Source organism: Drosophila suzukii, chromosome X (assembly GCF_043229965.1).
Source record: "Drosophila suzukii chromosome X, CBGP_Dsuzu_IsoJpt1.0, whole genome shotgun sequence".
In the NCBI taxonomy this organism is placed as follows: Eukaryota; Metazoa; Arthropoda; class Insecta; order Diptera; family Drosophilidae; genus Drosophila; species Drosophila suzukii.
Genome location: NC_092084.1, coordinates 24,450,742 through 24,467,492, shown reverse-complemented (window position 1 = coordinate 24,467,492; position 16,751 = coordinate 24,450,742). Strand labels below are relative to the sequence as shown.

At 37.5% G+C, this 16,751-nt stretch overlaps 2 long non-coding RNA genes across 6 annotated transcripts in view; one reads left to right on the top strand and one right to left on the bottom strand.

The window, feature by feature from the left end:
* Positions 1-16,751, bottom strand: part of LOC118878382 (uncharacterized) — a 109,070-nt gene that overhangs the window by 76,885 nt on the left and 15,434 nt on the right. The gene's annotated exons all lie outside the window — the stretch shown is intronic.
* Positions 1-16,751, top strand: part of LOC118878383 (uncharacterized) — a 28,666-nt gene that overhangs the window by 10,759 nt on the left and 1,156 nt on the right. The window lies entirely within an intron of this gene.

Here is a 16,751-nt window from a genome sequence, read left to right as displayed (position 1 = left end):
TGGATTTTATTAATCAAATCTCCGTAGATTGATTTCCTTGCTTTACTGTTAGGTTGAAATCAAAGTCTCACTCATAAAATCAAGATCCTTGTGTTTATACAAGCTTGAGTGAACATAAAAATCAATAATTCAGACAATCGATAGTTACAAGGAAATAGCCATGTATCCCCCCACCGCCTTGACCCTTTCAATGTAGCCGAATTAATTGGCATGTCATTCAATTAAGCAAAGATAATTCCCCTAAAAATGCTCCAGTTACATGCAATCACAATTAGCCAGAAACAAAAGAAAAACCACAATAAATTCGGCTGGCGCAAAGGCAATAACAATTCAAATGGCAGTAACAATAACAATAAGTGCAAAGGCAACAAAAAAGCAGAAGAACATTTTTCAGCCGAATGCTTCGACATTTTCAGCATTTTCCACATTTTGCCACAATAAATAAGCAAGTAAATAAATAAATAAATAAATGCCTGCCCGTGTGCACACCGCACGTATTTAGAAAGAAGCGGCAATAAAATAAAATTAAATAAATTCTACGCTTTAGCCAAGGCCCAATGGCAAAGTGGTTGATAACGCTCTACACAAATATTCAATAAATATTTAAGTTCGAGTTCGAGTCCGAGTTCCAACGGAATATTTGCACTAGAATTCCGCTTAAATGCAACTTCTGCCTCGCATCGATGTGGCATATTTTCCCCAATTTGATATGATTTTCTTGGGCTGAACCATATTTATACCCAAGTTGTGATGGCTTTCCGACTTAACTGCGGTTGCAAGATGGCCAAGGGCAGCAAAGTGCCTAATCCAAAACATTTCGAAATGTTAGCATTTCAGCCTTAATTATGCTTCGATTTGTTAATCAATTTTGAATAAATGCCGAGAGTAAAGCAATAGATTATATTGATTTTCCCTGCCGATAAAGTGAAGTAAATATTTAAAAATATACATTAAATTATAATAAAATAATACTAAAGCAAGCGATTCTAAAGTGTATTGATTTTCCTTGACATAAAAGTAAAGTAAATATTTAAAAATATAAATAAAATATTTGTTCAATCCCAAAAATTTATTTCATAATTTAAATGATGATAAATAATTTGAATATCTTAATATCATACATCTAACCAGAGTAATTGTTAACTCTAAAACATTTTTTATCTTTATTTAAAATCTTATAAATAATTTTTCCTATTGAACTAATTTTTAATTTAACAAATTAATTGAAGCTTGAACAAAGTTTTTTTTAATCAAAGTCATAGCCAGTAATCAACTTATTTCCCCAACCTTTAACCCATGTCCTCTGTCGCATTTCTGCTAACTGCTATTAAGTACTTATTCCTTGGATAGCCATCTCTTTTTCCTTAACCCATCCTGGTATTTACCCTCTCTTTTCCACTTCCCGCAGCAGCAAGCGCGCTAAAATGTTTCAATTTAAATTAATTATTGTTTGCACCACAAGTGCCATGGGCGGGCTGCTGAAAGGGGGGCAGAGGGGGCCTCGGCCAGGCAGCACAACTTTTAATTATGGTTACAAAGATTTTTAGTCCTTGTCGATGGCTGCTGTTGCTCCATGCCCCCCTCTCCTCAACCCCCCTTCCCCCTTTTTTCGCCAGCAAATGTCTGTCTGGCAAACCGAAAAACCCCCTTCTCTGCCAACCAAAAAAATCCCCCTCCGCCCCTGTGCAACGCCATCAACTTTGACCAACATCGATTAAAACGATGAAAACGCGGAAAATTGCGCCAACTAGAGGAAAACTGCAGCGGCGGCAAATGAAAATGGCAAAAGCAAAAGCAAAAGGTCCAAAAAAACGAAAGGCAACTGAGGAAAAAATAAAAAAAAATTAAGAAAAAAAATAAGGGGAGAAGAAACGCTCAGAATGCAAGGCACTAGGCAAAAGTTGAACGTTTTTATTACGTCTGAAAAAGTTGTGCAAAAACGCGATTGCCGCCGCTTAAGAGCATCGAAAGGGTTAAGGAAAACCAGGGGGGGGTTAAGCAAAAAGAGGGGGGGTTAAGTAAAAAGATGGGGAATAAGGGTTGGGGGGCGAAAAGAATTGAAGTGGAGTTAAGGCAGTCGGCGACGTCATCCTCGAGTTGATTTAGGTTTTACCACCCTTTTGTTTGTTTGTAATTTTAAAATGCTGTTAACTGGTTTTTGTTTCTGGTTTCTTTCGGCTCCTCCAAATCCCCTTTCTTCTTTCTCCGATTAACTCGTAAACCCCCTTTTGCGCGCCCCTGGAACGTCCTCAAAACTAACGAATTAAGCACTATGGATTAACCACAAAAAACGAGAAGGGCAAGGTTAAGGAGTACAGTTATTCCCCAAAACGAAGAACAAACAGATAGAAAGAATTACTTTTATCTATTTTAAAGTCTATTTTGAGGACTGTAAATTAACATATTTATTTTAGAATTTCGAAAAGAGAAAGCAATCCATTCCCATTAAAAATTGTTACCAAAAAAATTATTTAAGCAATATTTAAATTTACAAAACTGCTTAAAAATACCAAAGATTGGTATCTAAAATATTTTCTAAGCAAGCAGCTTCCATAATTTATCAAAATAAACTAGTTCTTAAAAGATTTATTGACTTTCTATGTTTTACAGAGTTTTTGTCGAATTAACTTCATTTTAATATTTGGTATATTTAAAAAGTATTATAAAGGTTTGCCAGATGCCAAAATGGTATACGAAAAAACCTTGAAAGTCTGGATTACAGCTGATTGATTTGTCACCCAAAAAACGAGGGGTTTTTCCAAAGCTTCCAAGTGAATCCCAAATTAGCCGGTGATTCCCCGCTCATCAAACACTTAACCCTTTGTTGCCCATTGTGCTGGCACTCAATATTCTTTTCGCCCATTGTTGTTGCTTACTTTTCTTCCTGCTCACCCAGTTTTATTTTCGATTTTTTTTTTCGCAACGCTTTTGTGGGCGAACCTTCATAACGCCAACGCGGCAAAAATTGTTGGAAATTCAATTTGAGCGAAACTTGAAAGTGCCAGCGGCAGCAAATCCCCGGTCCACCGGCAAACCCAAAGTCACCTCGGCAGTCAGTGGGGGATTCCCCCGAACCCCGCCCACTGTTTATCCATGAAATTTAATTGGCTGCACTTGGCGGGGCGGCACAAAGAAATGCAAGAAGTAGCAACCGAAATCCACCTGGCGACGGCCACTTGAGTTTGCTTAATTAGTGCCCCGGTCCTGGCCTTAAAGTTGGCCCTTTTCAAGGACTTCGCCGGTGCTATTGTAGCTTTTAGCTCTTTAAGCTGTCGTGTGCTGGTGCCAAATCCGCCGCCAGACGTGACGTGACAATAATACCGAAAAATCTGTCAACCTAATGCGGGGAAGCCCACTTCACCCACTTCACCTCCTTTCCCGCGTGCCGAGTACTTTACACATTTTCCGGCACAGAGACAAAAAGCAAACATCTCAATGACACATTCATAAATATTTAATGCGGTAAATGATCTTTTTCTTAAATCAATAAGTCTTTAAGTCATAAAAAAATCTTTAAAAATATGTGGTGCACGTAATGGAAATGAAATTAATAGGTAAAAGATATTTTAAACAGAGAGATTGTAAACTTCATTTTGAATCCTATTTTAATAATATAAAATTCGTTTACATATTTTTTTTAAATATTTTAATCTATAAAGAAAAGTAGAAAATAGTTAAGAAATAATAAAACTTAAATAAAATGAAAACAAGCATTTCTGAATATTATGTTTAACTCCACTGAGATGGAAAATATTTAAAAATTTGTATATAATACCATTTAGTCTATAAATTAAGTAGAAAATAGTTATAGGGGTTTTTCTTTACTAAAATGAGTAAGACAAATATTTCCTAATATTACTTTTCGAACCAAGAGTACAAAATATTGTAAATATTGTAAATACTTTTATCTAATCAATAAAACAGAGTAGAAAATATTACAAAAAAAACGTGTACAACTTAAATGAGTTCAACAAAGATTTACTACTATTTTTTAAAAATAATATATGACAAAAAAATAAAAAACTCAAATCTTTCAATACGCATGAAATACTACTAATTAAAATATAATAAAAAATTAGAAAATAGTAATAAATATTTACAAGTATAATGAGTACCACAAAGTGTTTGTTTCCTTAAAAGCAACCCATTAGCGCACGCATTTTGTCACAGTGCAGCTTTCTCGAGCGCCGGTTGCCCCTTTGGGCAACTTTCATGGTGTCTGCCTTACATGTGGCTGCATAAATTTTACGCTCATCACCTGCCGCTGTTCCGCACCACCCACTTTGCACCGCCCATAGCACCACCCACCCACCGCCCACTTTCCCACCGGCTGTGACCTTGTTGTTGCTGCCGCCGAGTTACTTATTTAGCATAGCATACATTTGTGCGCGGGTCTTTGAAAATGGCAAGGGGCTGAAGGTTTCACACTTTGGCAGCCCTTGGCTCGTAAACAAATTGAATTGAAGTCATAAAAGTCGTCGCCAAAAAGAAGTGAGGTGGGCGAGTGGGCGGAAGGTTGAGGGGGCGGAAGGTCTGAGATTCTGAGCCTTATGCTGCGTGTCAGTGATTGCGTTGTTCCTTCCCCCATTTCACCTCTATATATATGTATCTCGTTCCAGTTTGCTGCTTGTCAGCGCCATTATGTCGCACTTGTTAAATCCGAGAGTGTGCCCCACACACACACACACACATACAACACCCCCCACTTACACACACTCATGCGGCGCGGCAGCTTCCCTTTTTTTATGCCTCAATAAAAATACAATACGTTACAATTGAATTGAACTCAATTGAATTTGATTGAAGTTGTAAAGCTCAGACAGGCACTGCAACTGTCTTCGTGTGTGTGAGTGAGTGTGCGACAGAGATAGCTGCCGGAGTGAAAGGGAGGGGGAGAGCTGAGCCAAGCGAGCCAAATGCAATAACGTATAGCCAGGCACAGAGTCTGCACTGTGGGAAAGAAGGAAAACCCCGAAAATATGGTATACAATTCATTATCTTCCTATGGAATATATTGTTCCAATTCAATTGCAATTTTTTAAAGTTAATTTTCAAGGATTTTTTAAGGAACAATACGTAGTTTCTTTTTAAACTTTTCCTTAAATCCTTATGGGGTATTGAGAAAGGGTAGCTTTAAAAAATAATTTGGTAAATATAAAACCAAATGAAGTCAATACCATAGTTCAGATTACAGGAAGTTTCCCATAATTTTGTATGAATAAGGGAAAAAGGAATTTTAAAAAAGTATAGTTTTCCTATATTTTAAGTATAAAATCAAATAGAGTAAAAACAATATTTAAGATTTTTAGAATTTTCCCTAACATGGTATGACTAAAAATAAAAGAGTTAAATTATTATATTCCATTAAAAATTCTTTATATGGTATTTGAAAAAAAATGTAACTTAAATGAATCGTTATCTTAAATATAAAACAAAATAGAGTCAAAATAACAGTATAGACTTACAGATTTTTTCCTAATTTGGTAAGACTGCTTAGATCTAGGATAGTTCCAATATTATAATCCATTTCTAGCAGTGTCCTCGGAACTCAGGACCTCCTTTCTCGGCCTGCCATCAATGAGGTGTCAATGCTGGAAACGACAACGACAACGGCAGGAGGACAATAATGACAACCAAAGCTAACAACGATGATGAAAACGATGGAGCCCATGATGATGATGATGATATTGATGATGATGATATTCCACCGATGATGAAGTGCGCTGCCATAAATACATCTTTGAAGACAAATGTGTTGGTGGCCATGATGATGATGGTGGTGGGGTTTTAAGCGGCTGCCCTGCACCTTTTGAACCCTGTATTTGGGCGGCGAATTGGGCGTATTGGGCAGGGGGCGTGGCACACACTCACACAGAAACACGGAGCCACAACTTCCGTTCGCCTGCAATCGAAGCCCAATATGTGCAGGGATATTCAGTGACATGTGAATACATGCACATCATTATATTCATTTTCATATTGCGCATTCATATATTACAGGTACATGGCGAGGACATGGCCACCTGCTGTTTAATATGTGCACCATGACACCGGAAGAGGGGAAAATACTCGCATATCGGTTGGCATTTGTTTGATAGTTAAAACTATGATTATAGGCTTTGTCATCTGATATATTTGCTGGGATATCACTTAATTTATCACATTTTGACTTTGATTTAGTTACCAACTAAATTAGAATGAAATTGTAAACAATCATTAGCTGGAAATTAACTTTGGTTACTAATTAAACTAAAAACCAATATTTTATATCACTCCATTGAAACTTTAAATACTTTATAGATTAAAGTGGATGTCCTGCGAAAACTGCAGTTGGCCATTTTCCGATTTCTAATGCTAATAGACGGATGCCAGGGGAGAGTGTGAAAAATCGAGGAAAATCCCCAGAAAGGTGACACCTTTCGCGCGATAGAAAGACAACAGAGTCCGAGTCACAATTGAAAAATAGATGAAATTGAAAATAAATATCAAGAGCGCGAAAAATGGGTAGTACTTCGATGGTGATGGAGGGGGGAGGGGGTACAGGGAATCGTGGTAAATAAAAACAGTGTACCAAACAATAAACGTGTCCAATAAATAAACAAAAGCAATTTTTGCATCTCCAATTCGCTTGCTCGCCTGCATTCCCCGTCTCTTTCCCGTTGCCCTGGTGCCGTCTCTTTCTAGCCCCTGGTGGATTGGTGTTGATAACACTTTCGCTGGCGTTCAGCCAACAGCGGGGAAAAAAAAGTGCCGAGAAAGTGGAGAAAGGGGGCGGCTGGTTAATCCCTGGTTGTTCATTATTTTCCTTCATTTTTTCCTGACTGTCCCGCTCCTTTTGGCCGAACAACCCCCCTCTGTTGTTTGCATTGCACGCTTGGACATTTTTTAATTTCCGCTTTAAATGAAAACCACTTTCCCGGCGAGCGGACCGGGGGAATAACAACAAACACAAAGCCCAACGCAAACACGGTAGCCAGGCGCAAAAACCAAAATTGCCATTAAGGGTCCTGAAACGCAACAATTGAATGCTGGGCCCCCATATATGTTTATATTGCCGGCGAGGGGCGACTGAGGAGTTGAATGGAGTTGCATCGCACTGCCCCGGATGATTGCAAATTCTCGAAATGCAAATGCGAATGCAAACGCAAGTTACCAAAATGTGCATTTGTCTTGGCCCTGGACAACCGACCGCTGTTTGGCACGTCAATGCCAGGACTCGCACTCCAAATCACTCTCAGGCACACCTAGTCCGTGTCCGAGTTCGAGTCCTCGCACAGTTGGGTTCGGAAAAATAGGTCTTAAATTTGGTTCGTTAACATATTATAAATAGCATATTTGTATTAGGAAAACAGGGGTTGAATATTTATTGATCAGCACGGACAGTAGGATTACTACAATGCTAAAGAATTCGCGTTTCACTGCTTACATTTCATTAGGCCACACAAAATATAACATGGGACAAATAAATTTCACATAAAATAAACTATTTAAATCTCAATAAACAATGATCAGATCAAGGATCCGATTTTTATTATGTCTTTCTAAAACAGTAATTCTAAAGAATTCGCGTTTTATTGCTTACTCTTCCTCGGCACACAAAATATAATATGGTACTTATAAATAAAACTATAAATATAGAATATGTATTAAATTAAAAAAAGGGAACAGCTTATATTTAATTTATAAAACTTAAAAAATAATTCTAAAGAATGCTTCCTTGCTCTTCCTTGGCACTAAAAAAAGGGAAAAGCCTATTATTAGTTTTCATAACTTTGAGAGCAGGTTATAAATAAAATTAATTTTTAGGTGCATGTATTTACTCAACACTCATGACTTATTTTCTTCAACTTTTCTGTTAGGCAAGAAAACAAAACCATAATTCCAAAGAATTCGCGTTTCATTGTAGGCACACAAAACATAACACGGTACACATAACTATCACTTTTAAGATAAAATGGGTTCGATATTGATACAAGGGAGAACCCCAGAACTTATACTTATTTCAAAAAATCCTTTTAATTTAAAACTCTCGATCCCTATTTTATTGACCTTGTCTGTTAGAAATCCCTCTTGACGCAGGTACATAATGGAACACACTTGAGCACGTCGGGCGATGCGAACGGATTTCGGGTGAGAGAAGTCAGCCACCAAGCCAAGTCCTTGGTCCTGAACCCCGCCCCCTTTTGACCCACCGCCCACCTCCAGCTCAAGCACTTGCCAGCAACAACAACAACAACAAGAATAACAGCACAACTCGATTAGTGCTGCAGTTGCTGTTGACAATGCATTTGCCTTACATGTTTAATGATGTATTTACCTAGGCCAACTAAACTGAGCTCTGCGCCTGCGATTCTAACCCATCGACGAACAATGCCCGAATCCAGCTGAGACTTCCCCAAAAGGAGGATGATGTGGGTGTGGATGGGGAGGAGGACATCAGTGCATCGGTCAGAGTTCCATTCGGATCGGCAGTCAGACCAAAGTGGTCGCAAAATGGAGGGGCTGCACTCGAAAAATGGATTAAGATAAGTTTTATACGCGGAATAAGCAGGAAAAACAATATAAGTGAGAAATTTCAAATACTTACAGTTTAGGCATAACAATTAAAATTTTTATAACAAAAATTCTGCAGATAAACGAATAGTTTGGGCCTGATTTCAAAGAAGAATACTTTCAAATTTTCCAAAAAAAACTTTTTTTCCTTTTAATAACACAGTGAATTTTAAAAATTTGATCTTGTTTATTATATTCAAAATTTTTGTTTTATTTAAAAAATAAATTTGTTAAGTTTGGATTGAAAAATGATTCCAAAGGCAAGGAGGAAAACTATAAGTTTTAACAACATACAAATAAAATAACAAACCTTTTTTTGTCTTACTGATACGATAAATTTTAAAATGATATGCTAACTTAAAATCTTGATCACTTTTATCCTTATAAAGGAATGCATTTGTCAAATTTTGAGCTTGCTTAAAATCTTGATAACTTATAAAACAAAAATATAAAAAGTTGGAGCTTGTTATCAATTGATTGAAAAGGTTTTCCAAAGGCAAAGAAAAAATCTCCAGGATTACCTAAATATTCAAGTACAAAAAACACTTTATTAGGCAATTTCTTAATTATTAAAAGACAATATTTCTTTGAGTGCTCATTCGTTTTGATTGCAGGCGTGCAAAATGCCAACACCTTATCGGGCCAGTTCCTCAACCGACCTCAGTCCACGGGAAGCACCACCTCCACCTCCACATCCTCATCCTCATCGACATCCTCACCCACATCCACCTCCAACCTTCCCGTAGCATTTGGAAACCAAACCATCTCATCCCATTCCACAGCTCTTCAAAATCCAACTGCAGTTGACGTGAATTGTTCTGCTTGAAATCTATGATTGCAGCTATAACTGCACACACACACACAGATATTCAGGGAGATAGGAGTGTGTATGGGGGGGGGGGGGGGGGGAGCGTTGGGTATATTGTGGGCGTGGCAGCGTTAAGAGCAAGTGGACATGCATAAATTTCTGACTTGCTGCCTGCCGTTTAAGTGGAAAATGGAACATTTCGAAGCCTGCAGCGAAGGATCAGCAAAAGGAGCCGTATTCGCATAAGGATGTGGATGTGGATGAGAAGTCAGCAGGAGCAGGACTTTAAAAAGCCATGTGAACGATTTGGCTGGGGCCACATAAATGGATGAATGGAATGCACATTGCACATGACATATTGATTGTTTATTGTTTATTGAAATTGATTACCATAAATTGATTGGGGGAATGCTGTGGCAGCGGAGTGGCCTCCTCTTTTCGGTTTGGGGGGATTCCGAAAGATTAATGCGGGAGCCATATAGGTTGATTGTTATCTGAAATGGTAGCAGAGATGCCTGGAATTAATTGAGATGATTAGGGAAATAAATGCCTAGGTCCTTCAGGATAGATGCAATTTTAGAGATAATATTATATAAGATAAGAGATAATATTTTTGGATTTCTGCTTAGCATTATAATTTTGTTTTTTTTTTTAAATAAACTATAATAATTTAAAACTACTCCAGCACTTTGGCAACCATTTGTTATACCATCTCACAGTAAGCTGGCCAAAAAAATATAGTTCTCCACTTTAAACCGAATTCCTGCGAGTTGTTTAAAATAAAATGTGTGTTTGTGTGCGTTTGTTTGCCTGTGTAAGTGCGTGTGCATGTGTGTGTGTGGAGCACGTTTTTATTTGCCCTCACACATTTTTCCATCTTTTGCTGCACTGTAAACAGCAGGGAAAATTCCGCATCTGCCATGTGCCAAGTGGCAAGTGCTGCCGCTTTTCACCAACAGCCGCTTAAGGCGGTCAACACACACACACACACTGTGTTACAAACACACACAGATACGCACCAACACCAGCAGCCATTTTCTAATGCAGTCCACACAACGCCATATGCAAATACTTTTCCCATTGCAATTGAAAAGCCAAAAAAGAAAAAGAAATGGGCGAAAAACAAAAACAAGCTCCGCTGGCAAGAATTATCCAGGGACAGGGTTCCGGAAAAACGAAATCCAGAATACCGAATCCGGGGGTCAAGGGGCAGAAATGTTGGAACATCAGTTCGAGATATGGTCCAAATAAGCTTCTCTCGGTTGGCAATCCCAAGGGAAGGATCTTTACTTGGGCACTGAAAAAAAAGAGGGACGTCGAAGGATTATATTTTATATATTATATATTTTTTAAATTCGAATCTATAAGATAACTCATTATATAAAGCCTCAAACTTGAATATTTAATATGAGGGGTCGTTTTCTCAAGTGACGGTTAAATTAAAAATTTCATAACTCTCAGAAAAATGAATGACCTGGTTAGACTGTCTTTAAATCCAAACAATTTTATTTTATGGTTTTTATCAAATGTTTTAAAATTCCTCTATTCCAAAAGAGGTATTCCCAAGCTATTCTTAGTTTATAACAATATTTAAATTTCTTTTTATATTTTCTATTCTATTTATATTTTTCAACACAAATGTCCATAGCATGGGATTGATTATAAAACCTGTCTTGGCGCAATTAATATTAACCATCTTTATTTAATATATTTATGTCTTACGGAGATATTCCCTAGCTACTGTGCCATAACGAGTCTATATTTACTACATCATTATATTTTATTTTCTTTTTAAACTGCACCTCTTCACCAACACAATTTTTCATAAAATGTGAGTGATTTTAAGACTTGGTATTACGATGTTTATCTTTTTATGGCGTTGCCCCGAACTCCCTGCCTCCACAAACTGTTTTGCCTTCATAACCGGCAAATATTTGGCTTTAAGCAAAGCGGGCCTGGCTCAAAGCGAGCGAATCAGGAGCACCAGGAACTTGCGCTGCTCAATCTTCATCAGGGCTGTCAGCAGTTGGCCAACTCACCTAGATTTGGGATGGGATCCCCCCCATTCCGACCCCGAAGAGATTTACTTTCTATTTGCGAGAGGACATCAACTTGATTATCATACAGCGGCCGTTCGATTTTGGCGCCCAGCGATGCCATTAAGCACTCAATCAGTCTTTATCAGGTTTTGACAACGATTAACGCTTGGGGCGCCGAATGCTTTTGATGGATGGCAATGGTGATGGCCGACTTGATGCAGGCTAGTCCAAAATTCCCCATCCCATTGCCATTGCCCAATCCCAGGATCCGGAACCACCCGATGTGGCAACTGTCAGGCGTCGTCCTGCGAAATTGATTTGCAACATGGACACGGATACTCACGTTCACATTTACCCCCCCAAAATCCGATCCGACCCCTCGCCAATAATTCCCCGATACCCAAAACTCAAACTCAAACTTAACCTCAACCTAGACCACATTAGCTTTTGGGTCTTGAATTCGATTTGCGGTCTTGCACTCGAGCAATCGATTGGCCCATCACGGCTCATTGACTCTGACTTCGACTGCGACTCCTTGACTCGCAGGATTCCAGGACTCCAGGACTTTTTGCGGTCAGTTCCACGTTATCCTTTGTCATGTTGACGCCGTTAAATGTTTACTACAAAAACGATGGCAAAACCAGAGGCAGACAGGCTCATCAATTTAAAAGCGAAGCACCTGAGGAGGCATGTCCTTGCAGGATATCACCAGAAAAAGGGGGGTATAATAATATCCTTTTAAATTCTGAACAACAAAAAAATGCATTTTCCAACTTGGCTTATGAAATATTAATTTTTAAATTTATTTCTTTAATATATAATATTTTTTCTTAATTAACAAAATTATTTTTTTTTCCCTAATGTTCAATTTAATGACAGCTATTTCCCTCCGTTTTTCGCAAAGGGTTTCGTTTGACTTTATTTCCCTTGCCATTTGGCTTTGATTTTTCCCATTTTGCCACGCTTTTCCTTGACTTGATAGCATTTTGAGTTTGCGGAACGATTTTGCGTGTTTAGTTAACATTAAAACGCAGCCAAATTAATTAATTAAAGCGCTTCCAGCCACGAACAAACACACAATCGAAAAGACAGACACACACACACACACTCACACAGAGGGCAGCAAAAATTCAATAAATTTCAATTAGGAAACAAAGGACATTTAATTGTTCGGGGAACCGGGCAAAGAATGCAATTTGCAATGCACAGCGACGCACAAAAAATATTCAATTATGATAAGTAAATAATAGAAATGTAACGCCAAAGCGTGCCAGGCCGTATTTTAATTATGCCAATAAAACTAGCTGGCTTTAAGCCCTTTGGTATAATTTTTTCATTTTTTTTTTTGGAGAGAAGGAATACTCATACACAAGCCCGGAAAAACTTTTTCGTGCCTTGTCATGGCTTGTGTTTTTAACGACTCGCCTTGAGTCAAATGGAACAAGAGCAATAAAAATATTCCTTCAGCCAGCAAAGACATTACATCATAAGGGGGGTTTTTCTTTGAGGGGGGAGGGGGTTTAGGTTAGAGCGAAAGTCTCATAAGTCATTAACATTCTAAAAGGTTTTTCTAGTCTATACGGGGCCCGACATCATCATAAGCCCCATCAAAATATTATCCCCGTGGCAGAGTCATTATCATTCAGTTGGCTCCTTTCCTCAAGGTGCGTCCTTCACACAGATTAACATACCGAAACGCAGACACAGATACTACACAGATGTAGATACAGATACAGATACAGATACAGATACAGATACAGACAGGACAAATCCCGCTGATGTCATTTCATTAGTTTCATAAATATGTATTCGATTTGTTATTGTTGTTGTCGCCTTTATCCATAATTTATCAATGTAAGCTGCAACATTTTCATCGTCGTCTTGCCGGCGTCCTTGCCACCCATTGCCACCCACTAAACACACACACAGAGGAATACATGTAGAAAAAGGACCTCCCCTTCGACATTTTCGTTGACAATTTTCTAATCCAATTGATTTGTGCTGCGGGCCAAGACCCCCCTCCCCCGCCGCCTCTTTTTCTGCTCATCCATAACTTGGACAGCCGCAAAACGCGTTGTTTATCTTCCTGAATATCTATATGTAGGGAGTGAAGTACACTGAAAACTATGGAATATAATTTTTCGCAGAATTAATCATCCATTTTTAATCCTATGTACCCGTACTCAATAAATAATAATTTAAATTGTCTCAATAATAAAAATGTTTGTAATATAAACACACAACGTTTATATAAAAGTAATAATCCAATATAATAATTAAATGGTCTCAACCAATCGAATTGTAAAATTTACCAACGAACTAGTTACTTTCCCACCAAAAAAAAAACAATTTTATTTGTATAATACTTTGAAATAATAACCAAAGCAACAATAAAATACACATAGCTATTTTTAATAGTTGAAATAATAACCAAAGCAACAATAAAATACACATAACTACTTTTAATAGTTGTCAACCTTTTTTTATAGTAATGTTACTATCCTTATTGGTCAATTTTACTTATTACATTTACTTAAGTGTTATTCCAAAGACATTTTTATCTCTTTAAATTATTTTTAAAAAGTCCTACATTGTGGTATAAAAATGCTTTTAAAAAAATGTTTAAGTACAAAATAAAAGATCCCGAAAATTGATTATGATCTCTAGAAATATTAATTACAGTGCACAAAAACATATATTTGTTTGTTGAGTGAGGGGGGGTATGCTTGGGGTATTTTATTTATGTATGTTATGTATTTTTGTAAATTTGTTATGAATTCTTTTTAAGCTTGTCGCATTAGGAATGCAAAATTGCCGCACACAAGCGCATTGCACTGGCGTTCACATAAATATAAATACAAATATATAAATACATGTACTTTATTTGTGCCATCCATGTTGCATATTTATTGGCGTGATTGTAGTTCGCATAACCGGAGGACAACCATCCATCTGACAGGAAAGGAAAGTAAAGTAGGGGAAACCAGAGAAAGTAAGGGAAAGGTACCCACCCCCCCTCCCCCCAAGTTGGCAAACACCGGCTGATTGTTAACGTTTATTAGCCATAATATTATGACAAGCCAAGCACAAAAGACGGAATAATATTATCCCACTCGAATGTCCTCCTGCGACAACTCTCGGTAATAATCCAAACAATAAATAAATGCATAGTCGTTGATAGTTATCATTGACTAATATGCACACATATCCGCAGAGCCATTAAAACCACATTTAATACGATCCCAGACAGATTTGATTGCCCAGAAGGCTATACCTTTGAGCCCATGCCACAAATCAAAAATGTCGAACTCTTTTAGATCATATTTACCAATTGTAGCATTAATAAATTCAAGCTTTGCGGTTGCAATGTGATTAAAATCATGGTGGATTATTCGATTTAAAAAAAAACCCATGCGGTACCCACTGTGCCAACTTAATTTAAGTTGCAACAATCGCCAGTAATTATATTCATATTCATATTCACTCTCGCATTTGAATTGCAGCCGGTTACCAGTTGTTTCCACTTCCCAAATTACTATTTACGTTTCGATTGAATGATTGATGGACTGGTGGGGGAGCTGGCCAACATAATTCAGTTTTAATCTATTAATTAAGCATTATGATTTCGACCATTGCGGAGTGGTAATACGACGTACGTATTCGTATGCCCAGCGTGCATATATAATCTAAACAAATAATGCGGTCGATTCTTGGGGTTAATTTGTTGATTGAGGCCTGCAAAGCGTGTATAATTTTGAATGGGGTTGAGGTAGGGATGGGGGGGATTCGAGGGGGCAAAGTCGATCGAATTATCAAGATTGCTCAATTAGTCAATCAATATGGCAGCAAATTGAATATCTGACATTCGGCCATTCACTCGCCTGTCGGCACTAATGACAGTTTGCCGACTTTGATTGCCCATAATGCCCATAATATTGCCATTCAAGGACGCACCCCAACCTGTAATTGTTGAGTATCCCTATGATATTCGATATCTTGAAAGGTTTGCGGGCCAAATTTAGGGACTTTAACTAGGGCCAAAGCGTAATGCGACAAAGGACCCAACAAGTATAAGAAAATTCTAAATATAAACATAGCTTCATTCGTTCCCTACCAAATCTAGTACTTCTGAAAAATCTAAATAAGAATGTATAAAAAACTAATGAAATGAAATTGAACAAGAAAAAAAGTTAGCTTCGGCAAGCCGAAGCTTATATACCCTTGCAGCTATAATTATTCAATTTAAAAACACAAAAAATGATATTCCCAATAGTATAAGATAATATGTCAGAAAACACCGAAGCTATAATTTCTTTCATATTATTTTCCTACCAATTTTCCGATCGTTCCTATGGCAGCTATATGATATAGTCGTCCGATTTTGATAAAATTTAATTCGAAATTCAGAACTAATTAAAAAATGTTATTTCCAAGCGTTGGAGGTTATATTTTGAAGAACACCGAAGCTATAATTTGTTTCATATTATTTCTCCACCAATTTTCCGATCGTTCCTATGGCAACTATATGAAATAGTCGTCCGATTTTGATAAAATTTAATTCGAAACTCAGAACTAATTAAAAAATGTTATTTCCAAGCGTTGGAGGTTGTATGTTGAAAAACACCGAAGCTATAATTTGTTTCATATTATTTTTCCACCAATTTTCTGATCGTTCCTATGGCAGCTATATGATATAGTCGTCCGATTTCGATAAAATTTAATTCAAAATTCAAAACTAATTAAAAAATGTTATTTCCAAGCTTAGGAGGTTATATGCTAAGAAACACCAGAGATATAATTTGTTTTAATTTTTTTGTCCGATTATTCCTATGGGAGCTTTAAGATATAGTTGTCCAAACCGGCAGATTCTGACTTATATACTACCTGCAAAAGATATAAGACTTTTGGGAAAGTTTCAGCCCGATAGCTTTAAAACTGAGGGACAAGTTTGGGTAGAACCGGACGGACAGACGGACAGACGGACATGGCTAGATCGACTCGTCTAGTCATGCTGATCAAGAATTTATATACTTTATGGGGTCGGAAACGTCTCCTTCACTGCGTTGCAAACTTCTGACTGAAATCAATATACCCTCTGCAAGGGTATAACAAAAATCTACATCGAAGCAAATTTTTTCTACCGATCTAGTAGCCAGGAAATGCATCAAGTTAGCCATGAAATTAACTGTCAAGTCGAATATCGATTCGGATTTGGACCTAAGGGCCAGAGCCCCAAATAATTTCAGTTTCGTTTTCGGGCTCGACAATGCAACATCTCCGTGTTTTATTTACTTATTTAGGCAAGTTAAAAACAAGTTTTTTTTTTAATTTCAGTTTCGTTTTCGGGCTCG